The following is a 16,328-nucleotide window of genomic DNA, read 5'->3' as shown; positions in this document are numbered from 1 at the left end:
AATAGCTTTTATTATTAAAGAACACTCTGAAATTAAATAAACTGATATCCAACTTAAGAAATTAAAAATAATAATGTAATAGATATCCAAATTGCTTTAATATCTCTGTTTTTTTTTTTTTTCAACTGCATTTACTAAGTTTACCAAAAGTGTCTCCTTTTTGTCAGTAATTTATTTCCTGGCAAACAGCTGTTCTGTTGCTTTCTGTTTCTAAACCAATTTAAATTTTGTTTCAATTACTTTTTTTTTTTTTTTACTTTACATTATTGTATTGGTTTTGCCATACATTGACTTGAATCTGCCCTGGATGTACATGTGTTCCCCATCTTGAACCCCCCTCCCACCTTGCTCCCCATCCCATTCCTCTGGTTCATCCCAGTACACCAGCCCCAAGCATTCTGTATCATGCATTGAATCTGGACTGGCAATTCGTTTCACATATGATAATATACATGTTTCAATGCCATTCTCCCATATCATCCCACCCTCTCCCTCTCCCACAGAGTCTGAAAGACTGTTCTATACATCTGTGTCTCTTTTGCTGTCTCGTATACAGGGTTATTATTATCATCTTTCTAAACTCCATATATATGCGTTAATATACTCTATTGGTGTTTTTCTTTCTGGCTTACTTCACTCTCTATAATAGGCTCCAGTTTCATCCACCTCATTAGAACTGATTCAAATATATACTTTTTAATGGCTGTACCAAAACTTTCTTATTCATTATTCTGCAGATGGACATCTAGGATGCCTCCATGTCCTGGCTATTATAAACAGTGCTGCAATGAACAATGGAGTACATGTGTCTCTTTCAGTTCTGGTTTCCTTGGTGTTTATGCTCAGGAGGGAGATTGCTGGGTTGTATGGCAGTTCTATTTCCAGTTTTTTAAGGAATCTCCACACTGTTCTGCATAATGGCTGTACTAATTTGCATTCTCACCAACAGTGTTAAGAGTGTTCCCTTTTCTCCACACCCTCTTCAGCATTTATTGTTTGAAGACTTTCGGAGAAGGCAATGGCAAGCCACTCCAGTACTATTGCCTAGAAAATCCCATGGACAGAGGATCCTGGTAGGCTGCAGTCCATGGGGTCACTACGAGTCAGACACGACTGAGCGACTTCACTTTCACTTTTCACCTTCACACATTGGAGAAGGAAATGGCAACCCACTCCAGTGTTCTTGCTTGGAGAATCCCAGGGATGGGGAAGCCTGGTGGGCTTCCGTTTATGGGGTCACACAGAGTCGGACATGACTGAAGTGACTTAGCAGCAGCAGCAGACTTTTGGAGTGCAGCCATTCTGCCTGGCGTGAAATGGTACCTCATTGTGGTTTTGATTTGCATTTCTCTGATTATGCGTGATGATGAGCATCTTTCCATGTGTTTGTTAGCCATCTGTATGTCTTCTTTGGAGAAATGTCTGTTTAGTTCTTTGTCCCATTTTTTGATTGGGTTGTTTATTTTTTTGGAACTGACCTGCATGAGTTGCTCGTATGTTTTTGAGATTAACCCTTTGTCAGTTGCTTCATTTGCTGTTATTTTCTCCCATTCTGAAGGCTGTCTTTTCACCTTGCTTATAGTTATTATGAAAATGAATGTATTACTCAAAGTAATTTATAAGTTCAATGCAATCCCTATCAAGGTACCAACGGTATTTTTCACAGAGCTAGAACAAATAAATTCACAATTTGTATGGAAATACAAAAAAGCTTGAATAGCCAAAGAAATCTTGAGAAGGAAGAATGGAACTAGGGGAATCAACCCACCGGACTTCAGGCTCTACTACAAAGCCACAGTCATCAAGAAGGTATGGTACTGGCATAAAGACAGAAATATAAATCAATGGAACAAAATAGAAAGCCCAGAGATAAATCCATGCACCTATGGACAACTTATCTTTAAAAAGGGAGGTAAGAATATTCAAAGGAGAAAAAATAATCTGTTTAACAAGTGGTGTTGGGAAAACTGGTCAACCACTTCTAAAAGAATGAAACTAGAACACTCCATAACACCATGCAAAAAAATTAACTCAAAATGGATTAAAGATCTAAATGTAAGACCAGAAACTATAAAACTCCTAGAGGAGAACATAGGCAAAACACTGTCCGACATAAATCACAGCAGAATCCCCGATGACCCACCTCCCAGAATATTGGAAATAAAAGCAACAATAAACAAATGGGACCTAATTAAAATTAAAAGCTTCTGCAGAGCAAAGGAAACTATCAATTCTGCATATCTGAGGTTATTGATATTTCTCCCGGCAATCTTGATTCCAGCTTGTGCTTCGTCCAGCCCAGCGTTCCTCATGATGTACTCTGCATATAAGTTAAATAAGCATGGTGACAATATACAGACTTGACGTACTCCTTTTCCTATTTGGAACCACTTTGTTGTGCCATGTCTAGTTCTAACTGTTGCTTCCTGACCTGCATACATTTTTCTCATGAGGCAGGTCAGGTGGTCTGGTATTCCCATCTCTTGACGAATTTTTCGCAGTTTATTGTGATCCATACAGTCAAAGGCTTTGGCATAGTTAATCAAGCAGAAATATATGTTTTTCTGGAACTCTCTTGCTTTCTCCATGATCCAGCGGATGTTGTATAAGCAAGGTGAAAAGTCAGTGAGGAAGTTTTATATATTCTCTTTTTAGACAAAAGAGTCATTTTTAAAATTTTCATCAGTAAACCTTTTCAAACTATCATTACTAGCCTGATGGCTTTCCGTGCATTGTTAAATGTTGATTTATCTACATAATGAAAACTCTTTGTGATAGATTAATTGATAGCCTATAAACTGAATGCTTTTCACTTCATTTTAGTTCAGTCGTTCAGTCATGTCCGACTCTTTGCGACCCCATGAATCACAGCACGTCAAGCCTCCCTGTCCATCACCAACTCCCGGAGTTCACTCAAACTCATGTCCATCGAGTCGTTGATGCCATCCAGCCACCTCATTCTCTGTCGTCCCCTTCTCCTCCCACCCTCAATCCCTCCCAGCATCAGAGTCTTTTCCAGTGAGTCAACTAGTCGCATGAGGTGGCCAAAGTATTGGAGTTTTAGCTTTAGCATCAGTCCTTCCAATGAACACCCAGTATTGATCTCCTTTAGAATGGACTGGTTGGATCTCCTTGCAGTCCGAAGGACTCTCAAGTGTCTTCTCCAACACCACAGTTCAAAAACATCAATTCTTTGGCAATCAGCTTTCTTCACAGTCCAACTCTCACATCCATTCATGACCACTGGAAAAACCATAGCCTTGCTAACTATATATATATATAGTATTACATTACTATATATATATATATATGCTGGAAGGGATTGGGGGCAGGAGGAGAAGGGGAGGACAGAGAATGAGATGGCTGGATGGCATCACTGACTCAATGGACATGAGTTTGAGTGAACTCTGGGAGTTGGTGATGGACAGCGAGGCCTGGCGTACTGTGATCATGGGGTCGCAAAGAGTCTGATACGACTGAGCGACTGAACTGAACTGAATTCAACTATATATATGCTGTATTACACTACTATATATACATATTGTATTACACTAATATATGTATGTTATATATATATATATGCTTGTTTTCATTTTGCATAATAATTTACATGTTAATCAAATACACATTTCAATTATTTTAAATGTTGAACTTTCTTATCCATTCTATGTTCCTACAGCATCACAGTTCCAGTATTATCTGATGTTGTTCTCTTCTCAGTTATCATTAAGGTGTTTAAAGGAAATCAGCGCAAATTATACTCTTTATCAGCAATCTGTTCAAGGCTACATTTTTCATTAAGTATTACCTCACAAAATTTATCAAAGTATATTTTTCTCAATAGATTTTCATAAGTATTTTATACTTCTTAGTATTTTGGAGTCAGTCTCCTAAAGATTCACACTCACTTTCATTTCTTTAATTTTTCACCACCACTTCTAACTGGTTTCATGACCAGCAAACTAGTTGCTAATATATTAGACTCACTTATGGTTTGTCAACACAGGACATAGTCATCTCTTTAATCATCTCCCCCATGTAATGCATTTTCCTGTTCCCTATTTCTTGTTCTTCACTATCCCAGAATAAATGTAATACATGCTGGTCATCACATCACTCATTCTTTTCTGATATTAACTGTCACCAGAATAGTAGATCTTATTCTAAAAGTATTTTTGCAGTTTAATTAAAACTAATATGAAGGCAAAAGAAAATGTTAAAGAATAACAAAGATCAAATAACTTTTATCAAAAATATGTCAGCTAAAAAAGGCACATCTGACTATTGGGAGCACAGAAGCACAAATGTTGCCTTTGATAAATGAAGATAAGATTTTGTGACCAAATGTATTTTGACATAAATATTATGTTAAATTTTTATTTTTAGATAAAATAATAAGATTTTGAAATATTAAATATAGGACTATAAATCTACATAAAATAGTAGACAAAACAAATATCCATCCATAGCAACAAATTCACATTCCAACCAAAGAAATTAGTGAAGTAGCTGAGGAAATATATGTTATCCATCTGTCCTGTTTTTTATCTCTTATGCTGATAAAGTTGGTTTGATTTTAGACTTGAGTACACAGTGCTTTTATATTTCAAAGATGGTTTAGTGTCAAGGATTTCAAAAGAAAATAAACTATATAAATCAAAGTAATATTATTATGGGATAGATATTCAAAGCACACTTGCATGATAAAAGTTTATCAAATATAATAAATCTTTAAAAAGTTTTACAGGATGCAGCATATTTTTGAGCTTTGCCTTTTAATTAAGCACAGAATATTTTCCAGGGGAGAACCTTCAATAGTTATAATAGCTGCCTTCAAAATGATTATAGGTAAATAATCTATTATATTATTTATTTTGGAATAGTAAATATTTATAGAGTATGATTTAAAATAAATCATCTTTTGCAGAATATTAACCATTGTAACTCCTAGAGACTGCACACTTACAACATTCTCAGAACAAATTCTGAAAAATATACCAGAAATCCCACAGGGTAGATATAATAGGTATGACAATAAATCAAACCTAACCATTGACTAAAGAAGGAAACTGATCAATTTTGCTTCAGAAAACTTGAGTAACCATGTTCAAGTTTCTCTTCATTGTTTGCCTACTTTCCTCTGAGAAAGCCAACCCAGTTACCAATAAATGTATGAGGGTGAAAGTGAAGTCGCTCAGTTGTATCTGACTCTTTGTGACCCCATGGACTGTAGCCTACCCGGTTTCTCTGTTCATGGAATTTTCCAGGCAAGAATACTGGAGTGGGTTGCCATTTTCTTCAGTCAGTAATAATTTTCTTAAGGTGACATTGTTAAATCTGAAAAGGACATAATATGTGGGATTGTAATGTGTTTTTGATACAATTGACTGTCAACCTACATTCCTTTCAATTATCACTTGTTTAAAACAAGCGTCAATCAGAGTCAGACACACTCTCTACATAGATTCTTTTTGCTCTAACATAAGCAAAAACTTAAGAGTATTTCAAGGACTCCAACTATGTATAACAAGTAACCTCAAATAACAGGTAAAAGGTGGTGGCAGTGTATTGGATTAGCAGGGTGAACCCAGGTGGTGTGGGGTCTGAAATCCATACAACTCAATATTGGAAACACAAAACCAGGTATGTGAGTAAATATTTACTTAGAATAAAAATAAAGAGACACAGATGTATAGCACAGTCTTTTGGACTCTGTGGGAGAGGGTGAGGGTTGGGTGATTTGGGAGAATGTCACTGAAACATGTATATTATCATATGTGAAATGAAAAGCCAGTCTAGGTTCGATGCGTGATGCAGGATGCTTGGGTCTGGTGCACTGGGATGAACCAGAGGGATGGGATGGGGAAGGAGGTGGGAGGGGGGTTCAAAATGGGGAACATATGTATACCCGGGGCAGATTCATGTCAGTGTATGGCAAAACCAATACAATAATGTAGAGTAATTAGCCTCCAAGTAAATAAATTAATTAAAAAAAATAAAAATAAATTGTAAATTATAAAATTTAATAATCTTATAAATATAAAAAGTCCAGAGAAAAGGTATCACATAACTTCCTAGAACACCTCTATGACTTTTGGCTGTCAATTTTTTGATTACTTCTCAGGACAACAATTTTGTAATTATCACATTTGTAATACACAAAATGGAAAGCAAGACAAACTTTACCTTTTAAATGTATGATAGAAGTTTTTTTTATCATTAATTTTAAAATCCCTTCTACAAAAAAAAAACAAAAACAAAAAAAACCTGTGGAGGGATCATAGCCTGTGTTAATTTTTTTTTTTTTTTTGTAAATTCTGCAAAAGTTAGACATTTTAATCATAATCAGCTCAGACTACTATCTCTTTCTCCTTCAACTTCTCCTTCATCAGTTGACCTCCTGTCAGGTCATATCCACATAAGCACAGGTAGTTTTGGAATCTAGTTAACGAGAAATCAACCCTGAATATTCATTGGAAGGAAAGTTGCTGAAGCTCCAATTATTTGGCCACCTCGTACATAGAGTCGACTCATTAGAAAAGACCCCAAGGCTGAGAAAGACAGAAGGCAAAAAGAGAAGGAGGCAACAGAGGATCAGATGATTAGATAGCATCACCGATACAATGGACAGGAGTTGGAACAAACTCTGGGAGATAGTGGTAGACAGAGGAGCCTGGCATGCTACAGTCTATGGGGTCCAAGGAGCTGGACACAACTTAATGACTAATCAACAGCAAGAGTGGGGAAACTGGGGGATACATTAGTTTGCAATTACTAAGATGTATTTGTGTGGTATACAGTCATTTCTATCTGTACTTGGATTTCTGCAATACATAGTAGTGTGAGAACAGCTTCTAGCATTACACCTTAAAGTACCATTAGGTTAGTCACTTCACAAAACAATTGCTGTGCCTTCCTAGTGCTTAGCTGATATTAAACAAAAGAAAACAAACAAAAAACTATATAGAGATTTCCTCAAACTTGCCACAGTCTTAAAATTTGCATGTGACTTTATTTTTCTGGGCTCCAAAATCACTGTGGATGGTGATTGCAACCATGAAATTAAAAAACGCTTAATCCTAGGAAGGAAAGTTATGACCAACATAAACAGCACATTAAAAAGCAAAGACATTACTTTGCCAACAAAGGTCTATCTAGTCAGGGTATTGGTTTTACCAGTAGTCATGTGTAGATGTGAGAGTTGGACTATAAAGAAAGCTGAGACACTAAGAATTGATGCTTTTGAACTATGGTATTGGAGAAGAGTTTTGAGTCCCTTGGACTGCAAAGAGATGCAACCAGTCCATCTTAAAGGAAATCAGTCCGGGGTATTCATTGCTAGGACTGATGTTGAAGCTGAAACTCCAATACTTTGGCTACCTGCTGTGGAGAGCTGACTCATTTGAAAAGACCCTGATGCTGGGAAAGATTGAGGTGGGAGGAGAAGGGGACAACAGAGGTTGAGATGTTTGGATGGCATCACCGATTCAATGGACATGAGTTTGTGTGAACTCCAGGAGTAGGTGATGGACAGGGAAGCCTGGCGAGCTTCAGTTCATGGGGTCGCAAAGAGTTGGACTAGAGCTTGACATCTTGGAATGTGAAGTCAAGTGGGCCTTAGAAAGCATCACTATGAACAAAGCTAGTGGAGATGATGGAATTACTGTTGAGCTATTTCAAATACTGAAAGATGATGCTGTGAAAGTGCTACACTCAATATGCCAGCAAATTTGGAAAACTCAGCAGTGGCCACAGGACTGGAAAAGGTCAGTCTTCATTTCAATCCCAAAGAAAGGCAATGCCAAAGAATGCTCAAACTACCGCACAATTGCACTTATCTCACACGCTAGTAAAGTCATGCTCAAAATTCTCCAAGCCAGGCTTCAGCAATATGTGAACCAAATGTGAAATTCCAGATGTTCAAGTAGGTTTTAGAAAAGGCAGAGGCACCAAAGATCAAATTGCCAACATCCACTGGATCATGGAGAAAGTAAGAGAGTTCCAGAAAACCATCTATTTCTGCTTCATTGACTATGCCAAAGCCTTTGAATGTGTGGATCACAATAAACTGTGGAAAATTCTGAAAGAGATGGGAATCCCAGACCACCTGCCCTGCCTCTTGAGAAACCTGTATGCAGGTCAGGAAGCAACAGTCAGAACTGGACATGGAACAACAGACTGGTTCCAAATAGGAAAAGGAGTGCGTCAAGGCTGTATATTGTCACCCTACTTATTTAACTTATATGGAGTGTCCATCATGAGGAATGCTGGGCTGGAAGAAGCACAAGCTGGAATCAAGATTGCCAGGAGAAATATCAATAACCTCAGATATGCAGATGGCACCACCCTTATGGCAGAAAGTGAAGAGGAACTCAAAAGCCTCTTGATGAAAGTGAAAGAGGAGAGTGAAAAGGTTGGCTTGAAGCTCAACATTCAGAAAACAAAGATCATGGCATCTGGTCCCATCACTTCATGGGAAATAGATGGAAAAACAGTGGAAACAGTGTCAGACTTTATTTTTTGGGGGCTCCAAAATCACTGCAGATGCTGATTGCAGCCATGAAATTAAAAGACACTTGCTCCTTGGAAAGAAAGTTATGAACAACCTAGATAGTATATTAAAAAGTAGAGACATTCAATTCAGTTCAGTTCAGTTCAATCGCTCAGTCGTGTCCGACTCTCCGCTACCTCATGAATCACAGCACGCCAGGCCTCCCTGTCCATCACCAACTCCCGGAGTTCACTCAAACTCATGTCCAGAGTCGGTGATGCCATCTAGCCATCTCATTCTCTGTCGTCCCCTTCTCCTCCCGCCCCCAACCTTTCCCAGCATCAGTCTTTTCCAGTGAGTCAACTCGTCGCATGAGGTGGCCAAAGTATTCCAGCTTCAGCATTAGCATCAGTCCTTCCAATGAACACCCAGGATTGATCTCCGTTAGAATGGACTGGTTGGATCTCCTTGCAGTACAAGGGAACTTCAAGAGTCTTCTCCAACACCAATTCAAAAGCATCAATTCTTCAACGATCAGCTTTCTTCACAGTCCAACTCTCACATCCATACATGACCACGGGAAAAACGATAGCCTTGACTAGACGGACCTTTGTTGACAAAGTAATGTCTCTGCTTTTTAATATGCTATCTAGGTTGGTCATAACTTTCCTTCCAAGGAGTAAGCGTCTTTTAATTTCATCACTGCAATCAGCATTTGCAGTGATTTTGGAGTCCAGAAAAATAAAGTGTGACACGGTTTCCACTGTTTTTCCATCTATTTCCCATGAAAAAATAAAGTCTGACACTGTTTCCACTGTTTTTCCATCTATTTCCCATGAAGTGATGGGACCAGATGCCATGATCTTTGTTTTCTGAATGTTGAGCTTCAAGCCAACCTTTTCACTCTCCTCTTTCACTTTCATCAAGAGGCTTTTGAGTTCCTCTTCACTTTCTGTCATAAGGGTAGTGTGATCTGCATATCTGAGGTTATTGATATTTCTCCCAGCAATCTTGATTCCAGCTGTGCTTCTTCCAGCCCAGCATTCCTCATGATGTACTCTCCATATAAGTTAAATAAGCAAGGTGACAATACACAGCCTTGACATACTCCTTTTTTTATTTGGAACCAGTCTGTTGTTCCATGTACAATCCTGACTGTTGCTTCCTGACCTGCATATAGGTTTCTCAAGAGGCAGGTCAGGTGGTCTGGGATTCCCATCTCTTTCAGAATTTTCCACAGTTTATTGTGATCCACACATTCAAAGGCTTTGGCATAGTCAATGAAGCAGAAATAGATGGTTTTCTGGAACTCTCTTGCTTTCTCCATGATCCAGCGGAGGTTGGCAATTTGATCTCTGGTGCCTCTGCCTTTTCTAAAAACTGCTTGAAAATCTGGGAGTTCACAGTTTACATATTGCTGGATAGTGGCTTGGAGAATTTTGAGCATAACTTTTTGCCTAAAAAGGTCTGTCTAGTCAAGGCTATGGTTTTTCCAGTGGTCATGTATGGATGTGAGAGTTGGACTGTGAAGAAAGCTGATTGCCAAAGAATTGATGCTTTTGAACTGTGGTGCTGGAGATTTCTCTTCAGAGTCCTTTAGACTGCAAGGAGATCCAACCAGTCCATTCTAGAAGAGATCAATCCTGGGTGTTCATTGGAAGGGCTGATGCTAAAGCTGAAACTCCAATACTTTGACTATGTCATGCGACGAGTTGACTCTCTGGGAAAGATTCTGATTCTGGGAGGGATTGGGGGTGGGAGCAGAAGGGGACGATAGAGAATGAGATGGACTTGAGTTTGAGTGAACTCCGTGAGATGGTGATGGACAGGGAGGCCTGGCGTGCTGTGATTCATGGTTTGCAAAGAGTCGGACACAACTGAGTGAATGAACTGAACTGAACTGAACTGGAATGAGCGACTGAAGTGAACTGAACTGCACTGATCTATTAATGAATTCTGAAGCTGAAATTATAATAAAATGAAATTCTGAATGGAAAGTGACAGTAGTTTTGACCAATTTTGCTTAAAACATATTACTTTTTATACCGCTTTGGACTCATGACTACCTTACTATGTTCCTTTCTGAAATTTAAAGCTTCATTGGCTCCATGGTAAAGGTGATTCTGTGTGTATGAGGAAAGCTAGGCTGTAAAATAGGTTTAGTTTAAAAACCTCAGTCCATTTCCTACGAATGTAGGGGATGGCCACTACTTACTTGGCCTTAGTTTCTTCACCTTTATATACTTAGCTTGAAGAATGTGAAGGCTTCATTGTGTATCTATTATTTGTCATTTTTTTTTTTTTTTCATTTAGGGAAAACAGCAAGTCCTGGGAAAGAGACAGGCATGTGCCATGAAGTGGAAGAAGGTTTATGTGGCTGGTAAGTAGTGAATGGAACAGAAAATGTTATTAAATGAGATTTGAGAGAAGGGACCTCACATATGGTAAGGATATTTAATTTGTATTTTTATATTTTATTATTTATTTATATAAATTTACATATTTATTTATGTTTTATATATTTATTTTTATTGCAAGCAACTTGCTTTAGGATTATATGCTAATGTATATTTTGTCTCTCTGGAAAATAATAATGTTTTACAGAGCATCCTCTGTGTGCCAGGCAAGTTGCTAATCACCAAATGTATGTTTTATTTTTCTTTAACAATGTCCTCCTCACAGCATATTGAGATAGTATCACTATCTCCATTTCGCAGTTTTATAAATTGAGACTTAGAAAAAATTAATTAAATCACTAGAGGTCATAGACTTTGATTTTGGCAAAGTGGAATTTAAACTATTGTCTCTATTACTAGAAAGTCCTTCTGTAAACTGTAATTATCCAGTTTCTACATGGCAGGATTCAGATCACTTCAATGTCACTGAGGTTAAAGGAAGCTTCTGTACCATTTGGATGAGTACTATTAGAATATTTTTGTTTGTTTATTTGTGCTCCAAATGTTTCTGTGGGGGAAAATAGTCTAGCCTTTTAAATTCAGAATATTTTCAAATGTTTTGGCAGCTGGCTCAGTAAAGAAAAGTGGTTCTTCTGCAGTTAAATTGGAATGTGGCTTTTTGAAAAATTGATGGTATTTTAAAATGGCTTATTCAAAGGGAATATTTTCAGAAAATAGAAAAATAGAATTAAACTCCATGTGTCATAAAGCCAAACTACAATATTGACTGAGCGACTGAACTGAACTGACAATATTGATACACAGCTAAACTATATTCAGTACAAAAGATGTTTAGTTTTTAATCACAATTCACTTCATGATAAGGTTAACAGTGAAGGGGAAAAACTCTTAAGTCATGGGTAGTTGCCCAGTGTTGTTTACATTTTCCATATAGATGATTTCTTTTTATTCTCCCCGCTGTCTCCCAACATCAAATCTGTATTAGAAATTCCTGGCATAATCATAACAGCTAATCACATAAAATGAATCAGAATATTTACTATTAGAATCTCACTCATATCTGAAAAGCTATTTTATCTGCTAAAAATCATAGACTCCCATATCTTATTGAAGTCCAAATTTATTCTTCTTTTTGATCACCTTCATCCATTTTCTTATTAGGACCTCCTTTATTTAAATTAACCATTTATCTTCTTCAACATAGGGAATATTTGCTCAATCTGCTGTATAGGTTTTATAATTTCTGTTCATAAATTGTAGTAAAAGAATGAATGGTGATGCTTGCCAGATCTCCTACAATAACTTAGATACACTACAGCCAAATGCATTACTTTTAGAGGCATACAGGACCAATCTAATAGTTTTAAAGGACAGAGATCAAAGATGGGCCATGTAAAATGCATTTTCTCTGAAACTCTTTTATGTCTACGGTATAAGGTGGTAGAAATGAACCCATGCCAGAGAAAGTCACCAGCATTAAAGCTATAGTGAACAACAGTAACATACAGAGTGTCTTTTATTGTTGTTTCTGTAGTCTGTGTTTTGCTTCCTTTTCTACTTTTTCTTTTAGCTAGGAATACCTGGAGATTATTTCCATTTTTTGTGTTATTCATAAAAAGTCATTATTTTCTGATTGATTTCAACTTCCTTTGTCATTAACAAGATTTCATTCTCTGCAGGTAGAACTCATCTGTTTCTTTACTTAATAATTCCTTCTTTAGCATTATCTTTTATGATTTACCACCAAATATTTGAACACTGTCAGCCAAGCATCAGAAGCTATAGAACAATAAAGCCAGTATATCATTTGGTGCATACAGCATACTACTGGGAATTTTCATTACACATATCAATCAACCCTCGCAAAGGATACCAAGGCTTTGGTTTTTATTCATATTTTATTCAATAATAAACCTGTAAATTAGAACATTTATATCAGTTCAGTCTCTCAGTCATGTCCGACTTTTTGCGAGCCCTTGAATCACAGCACGCCAGGCCTTCCTGTCCATCACCAACTCCCGGAGTTCACTCAAACTCATGTTCATCGAGTCGGTGATGCCATCCAGACATCTCATTCTCTGTCGTTCCCGTCTCTTCCCGCCCCCAATCCTTCCCAGCATCAGAGTCTTTTCTGTGAGTCAGCTCGTCGCATGACATAGCCAAAGTATTGGAGTTTCAGCTTTAGCATCAGTCCTTCCAATGAACACCCAGGACTAATCTCCTTTAGAATGGGCTGGTTGGATCTCCTTGCAGTCCAAGGGACTCTCAAGAGTCTTCCCCAGCATCACAGTTCAAAATCGCAATTCTTCGGCGCTCAGCTTTCTTCACAGTCCAACTTTCACATCCATACATGACCACTGGAAAAACCATAGCCTTGGCTAGATGGACTTTTGTTGGCAAAGTAATGTCTCTGCTTTTTAGTATGCTATCTAGGTTGGTCATCACTTTCCTTCCAAGGAGTAAGCGTCTTTTAATTTCATGGCTGCAATCAGCATCTGTAGTGATTTTGGAGCCCCCCAAAATAACATCTGACACTGTTTCCACTGTTTCCCCATCTATTGCCCATGAAGTGATGGGACCAGAAGCCATGATCTTTGTTTTCTGAATGTTGAGCTTCAAGCCAACCTTTTCACTCTCCTCTTTCACTTTCATCAAGAGGCTTTTGAGTTCCTCTTCACTTTCTGCCATAAGGGTGGTGTCATCTGCATATCTGAGGTTATTGATATTTCTCCCTGCAATCTTGATTCCAGCTTGTGCTTCTTCCAGCGCAGCATTCCTCATGATGTACTCTGCATATAAGTTAAATAAGCAGGGTGACAATATACAGCCTTGACATACTCCTTTTCCTATTTGGAACCAGTCTGTTGTTCCATGTTCAGTTCTGACTGTTGCTTCCTGACCTGCATACAGGTTTCCCAAGAGGCAGGTCAGGTGGTCTGGTATGCCCATCTCTTTCAGAATGTTCCACAGTTTATTGTGATCCACACATTCAAAGGTTTTGGCATAGTCAATGAAGCAGAAATAGATGTTTTCTTGGAACTCTCTTGCTTTCTCCATGATCCAGTGGATGTTGGCAATTTGATCTCTGGTGCCTCTGCCTTTTGTAAAACCTGAAACATCTGGAAGTTCACATATTGCTGAAGCCTGGCTTGGAGAATTTTGAGCATGACTTTACTAGCGTGTGAGATGAGTGCAATTGTGCGGTAGTTTGAGCATTCTTTGGCATTGCCTTTCTTTGGGATTGGAATGAAGACTGACCTCTTCCAGTCCTGTGACCACTGCTGAGTTTTCCAAATTTGCTGGCATATTGAGTGTAGCACTTTCACAGCATCATCTTTCAGTATTTGAAATAGCTCAACTGGAATTCCATCACCTCCACTAGCTTTGCTTATAGTGATGCTCTCTAAGGCCCACTTGAGTTCACATTCCAAGATGTCTGGCTCTAGGTGAGTGGTCACGCCATCATGATTATCTTGGTCATGAATATTTTTTTGTACAGTTCTTCTGTGTATTCTTGCCACCTCTTCTTAATATCTTGTGCTTCTGTTAGGTCCATACCATTTCTGTCCTTTATCGAGCCCATTTTTGCACGAAATATTCCCTTGGAATCTCTAATTTTCTTGAAATGATCTCTTGTTTTTCCTATTCTGTTGTTTTCCTCTATTTCTTTGCATTGATCGCTGAGGAAGACTTTCTTTTCTCTCCTTGCTATTCTTTGGAACTCTGAATTCAGATACTTATATCTTTCTTTTTCTCCCTTGCTTTTCCCTTCCCTCTTTTCACAGCTCTTTGTAAGGCCTCTTGCAACAGCCATTTTGCTTTTTTGCATTTCTTTTCCATGGGAATGGTCTTGGTCCCTTTCTCCTGTACAATGTCATGAACCTCTGTCCATAGTTCATCAGGACTCTATCTATCAGATCTAGTCCCTTAAATCTATTTCTTACTTCCACTGTATAATCATAAGGGATTTGATTTAGGTCATATCTGAATGGTCTACTGGTTTTCCCTACTTTCTTCAACTGAAGTCTAACTTTGGCAATAAGGAGTTCATGATCTGAGCCACAGTCAGCTCTTGCTCTTGTTTTTGCTAACTGTATAGAGCTTCTCCATCTTTGGCTTCAAAGAATACAATCAACCTAATTTCAGTGTTGACCATCTGCTGATGTCCATGTGTAGAGTCTTCTCTTGTGTTGTTGGAAGAGGGTGTTTGCTATGACCAGTGCGTTCTCTTGGCAATACTCTATTAGCCTTTGCCTTGCTTCATTTTGTGCTCCAAGGCCAAACTTCCCTGTTACTCCAGGTGTTTCTTGACTTCCTACTTTTGCATTCCATTCTCCTATAAGGAAAAGGACATCTTTTTTTGGGTGATAGTTCTAAAAGGTCTTGTAGGTGTTCATAGAACCTTTCAACTTCAGCTTCTTCAGCTTTACTGGTTGGGGCATAGGCCTGGATTACTGTCATATTGAATGGTTTGCCTTGGAAACGAACAGAAATCATTCTGTCGTTTTTAAGATTGCATCCACGTACTGCATTTTGGACTCTTTTGTTGACCATGAAATCTACTCCATTTCTTCTAAGGGATTCCTGCACACAGTAGTAGATATAACGGTTATCTGAGTTAATCTCACCCATTCCAGTCCATTTTAGTTCACTGATTCCTAGAATGTCTACATTCACTCCTGCCATATCCTGTTTGACCACTTCAAATTTGCCTTAATTCATGGACCTAACATTCCAGGTTCCTATGCAAAATTGCTCTTTACAGCATCGGACTTTGCTTCTATCACCAGTCAGATCCACAACTGGGTATTTGTTTTGCTTTGGTTCCATCCCTTCGTTCATTCTGGAGTTATTTCTCCACTGATCTCCAGTAGCATACTGGGCACATTCCGACCTGGGGAATTCCTCATTTAGTATCCCATCATTTTGCCTTTTCATACTGTTCATGGGGTTCTCAAGGCAAGTATACTGGCATGGTTTGCCATTCCCTTCTCCAGTGGACCACATTCTGTCAGCCCTCTCCACCATGACCCGTCGTCCGTCATCAATAATAATAATACAGTCGTCAATAATACTGAGGTGTAGGGAGGAGTCTGTAATGAGTTTGAAAGATCTGGCTTCTGATAAGCATTGAAGATGTCAGGCTTGATTGTGCCCTAGGCAGAGAATTTCCTAGAGCAACTGGTAGCCACTTTAAATTACTCAGTGTTTCAAACAGAGAATCAACCAATTATTTTAGCAATTTCAGGAGTGGGAATCCATTTTGCATGCAAGAAAATCACAGAAAATTTAATGGATTACTATGTGGATCTTCTAAGTGTAACTTGCTTGTTTCCTGCCATATTTCAATGCAAGTTTACTTTAAAGAGCATTTTAAGTTATGCTTTGTCTACAAAACTCTTGCATCTGATTAAATCATG

General features: G+C 38.2%; 1 pseudogene; it reads left to right on the top strand.

Annotated features, from left to right (window-relative positions):
- Positions 1 to 1,885: 1,885 nt before the first annotated feature.
- LOC129554913 (RNA-binding protein EWS-like) overlaps positions 1,886 to 16,328 on the top strand; it is a 147,502-nt pseudogene continuing 133,059 nt past the window's right edge.

This window comes from Moschus berezovskii, chromosome 14, assembly GCF_049115385.1.
Source record: "Moschus berezovskii isolate FMDL1 chromosome 14, NW_MosBer_1.0, whole genome shotgun sequence".
NCBI lineage: Eukaryota > Metazoa > Chordata > Mammalia > Artiodactyla > Moschidae > Moschus > Moschus berezovskii.
The sequence above is the reverse complement of the archived record's forward strand: the minus strand, read 5'-3'. Positions and strand labels throughout refer to the sequence as shown.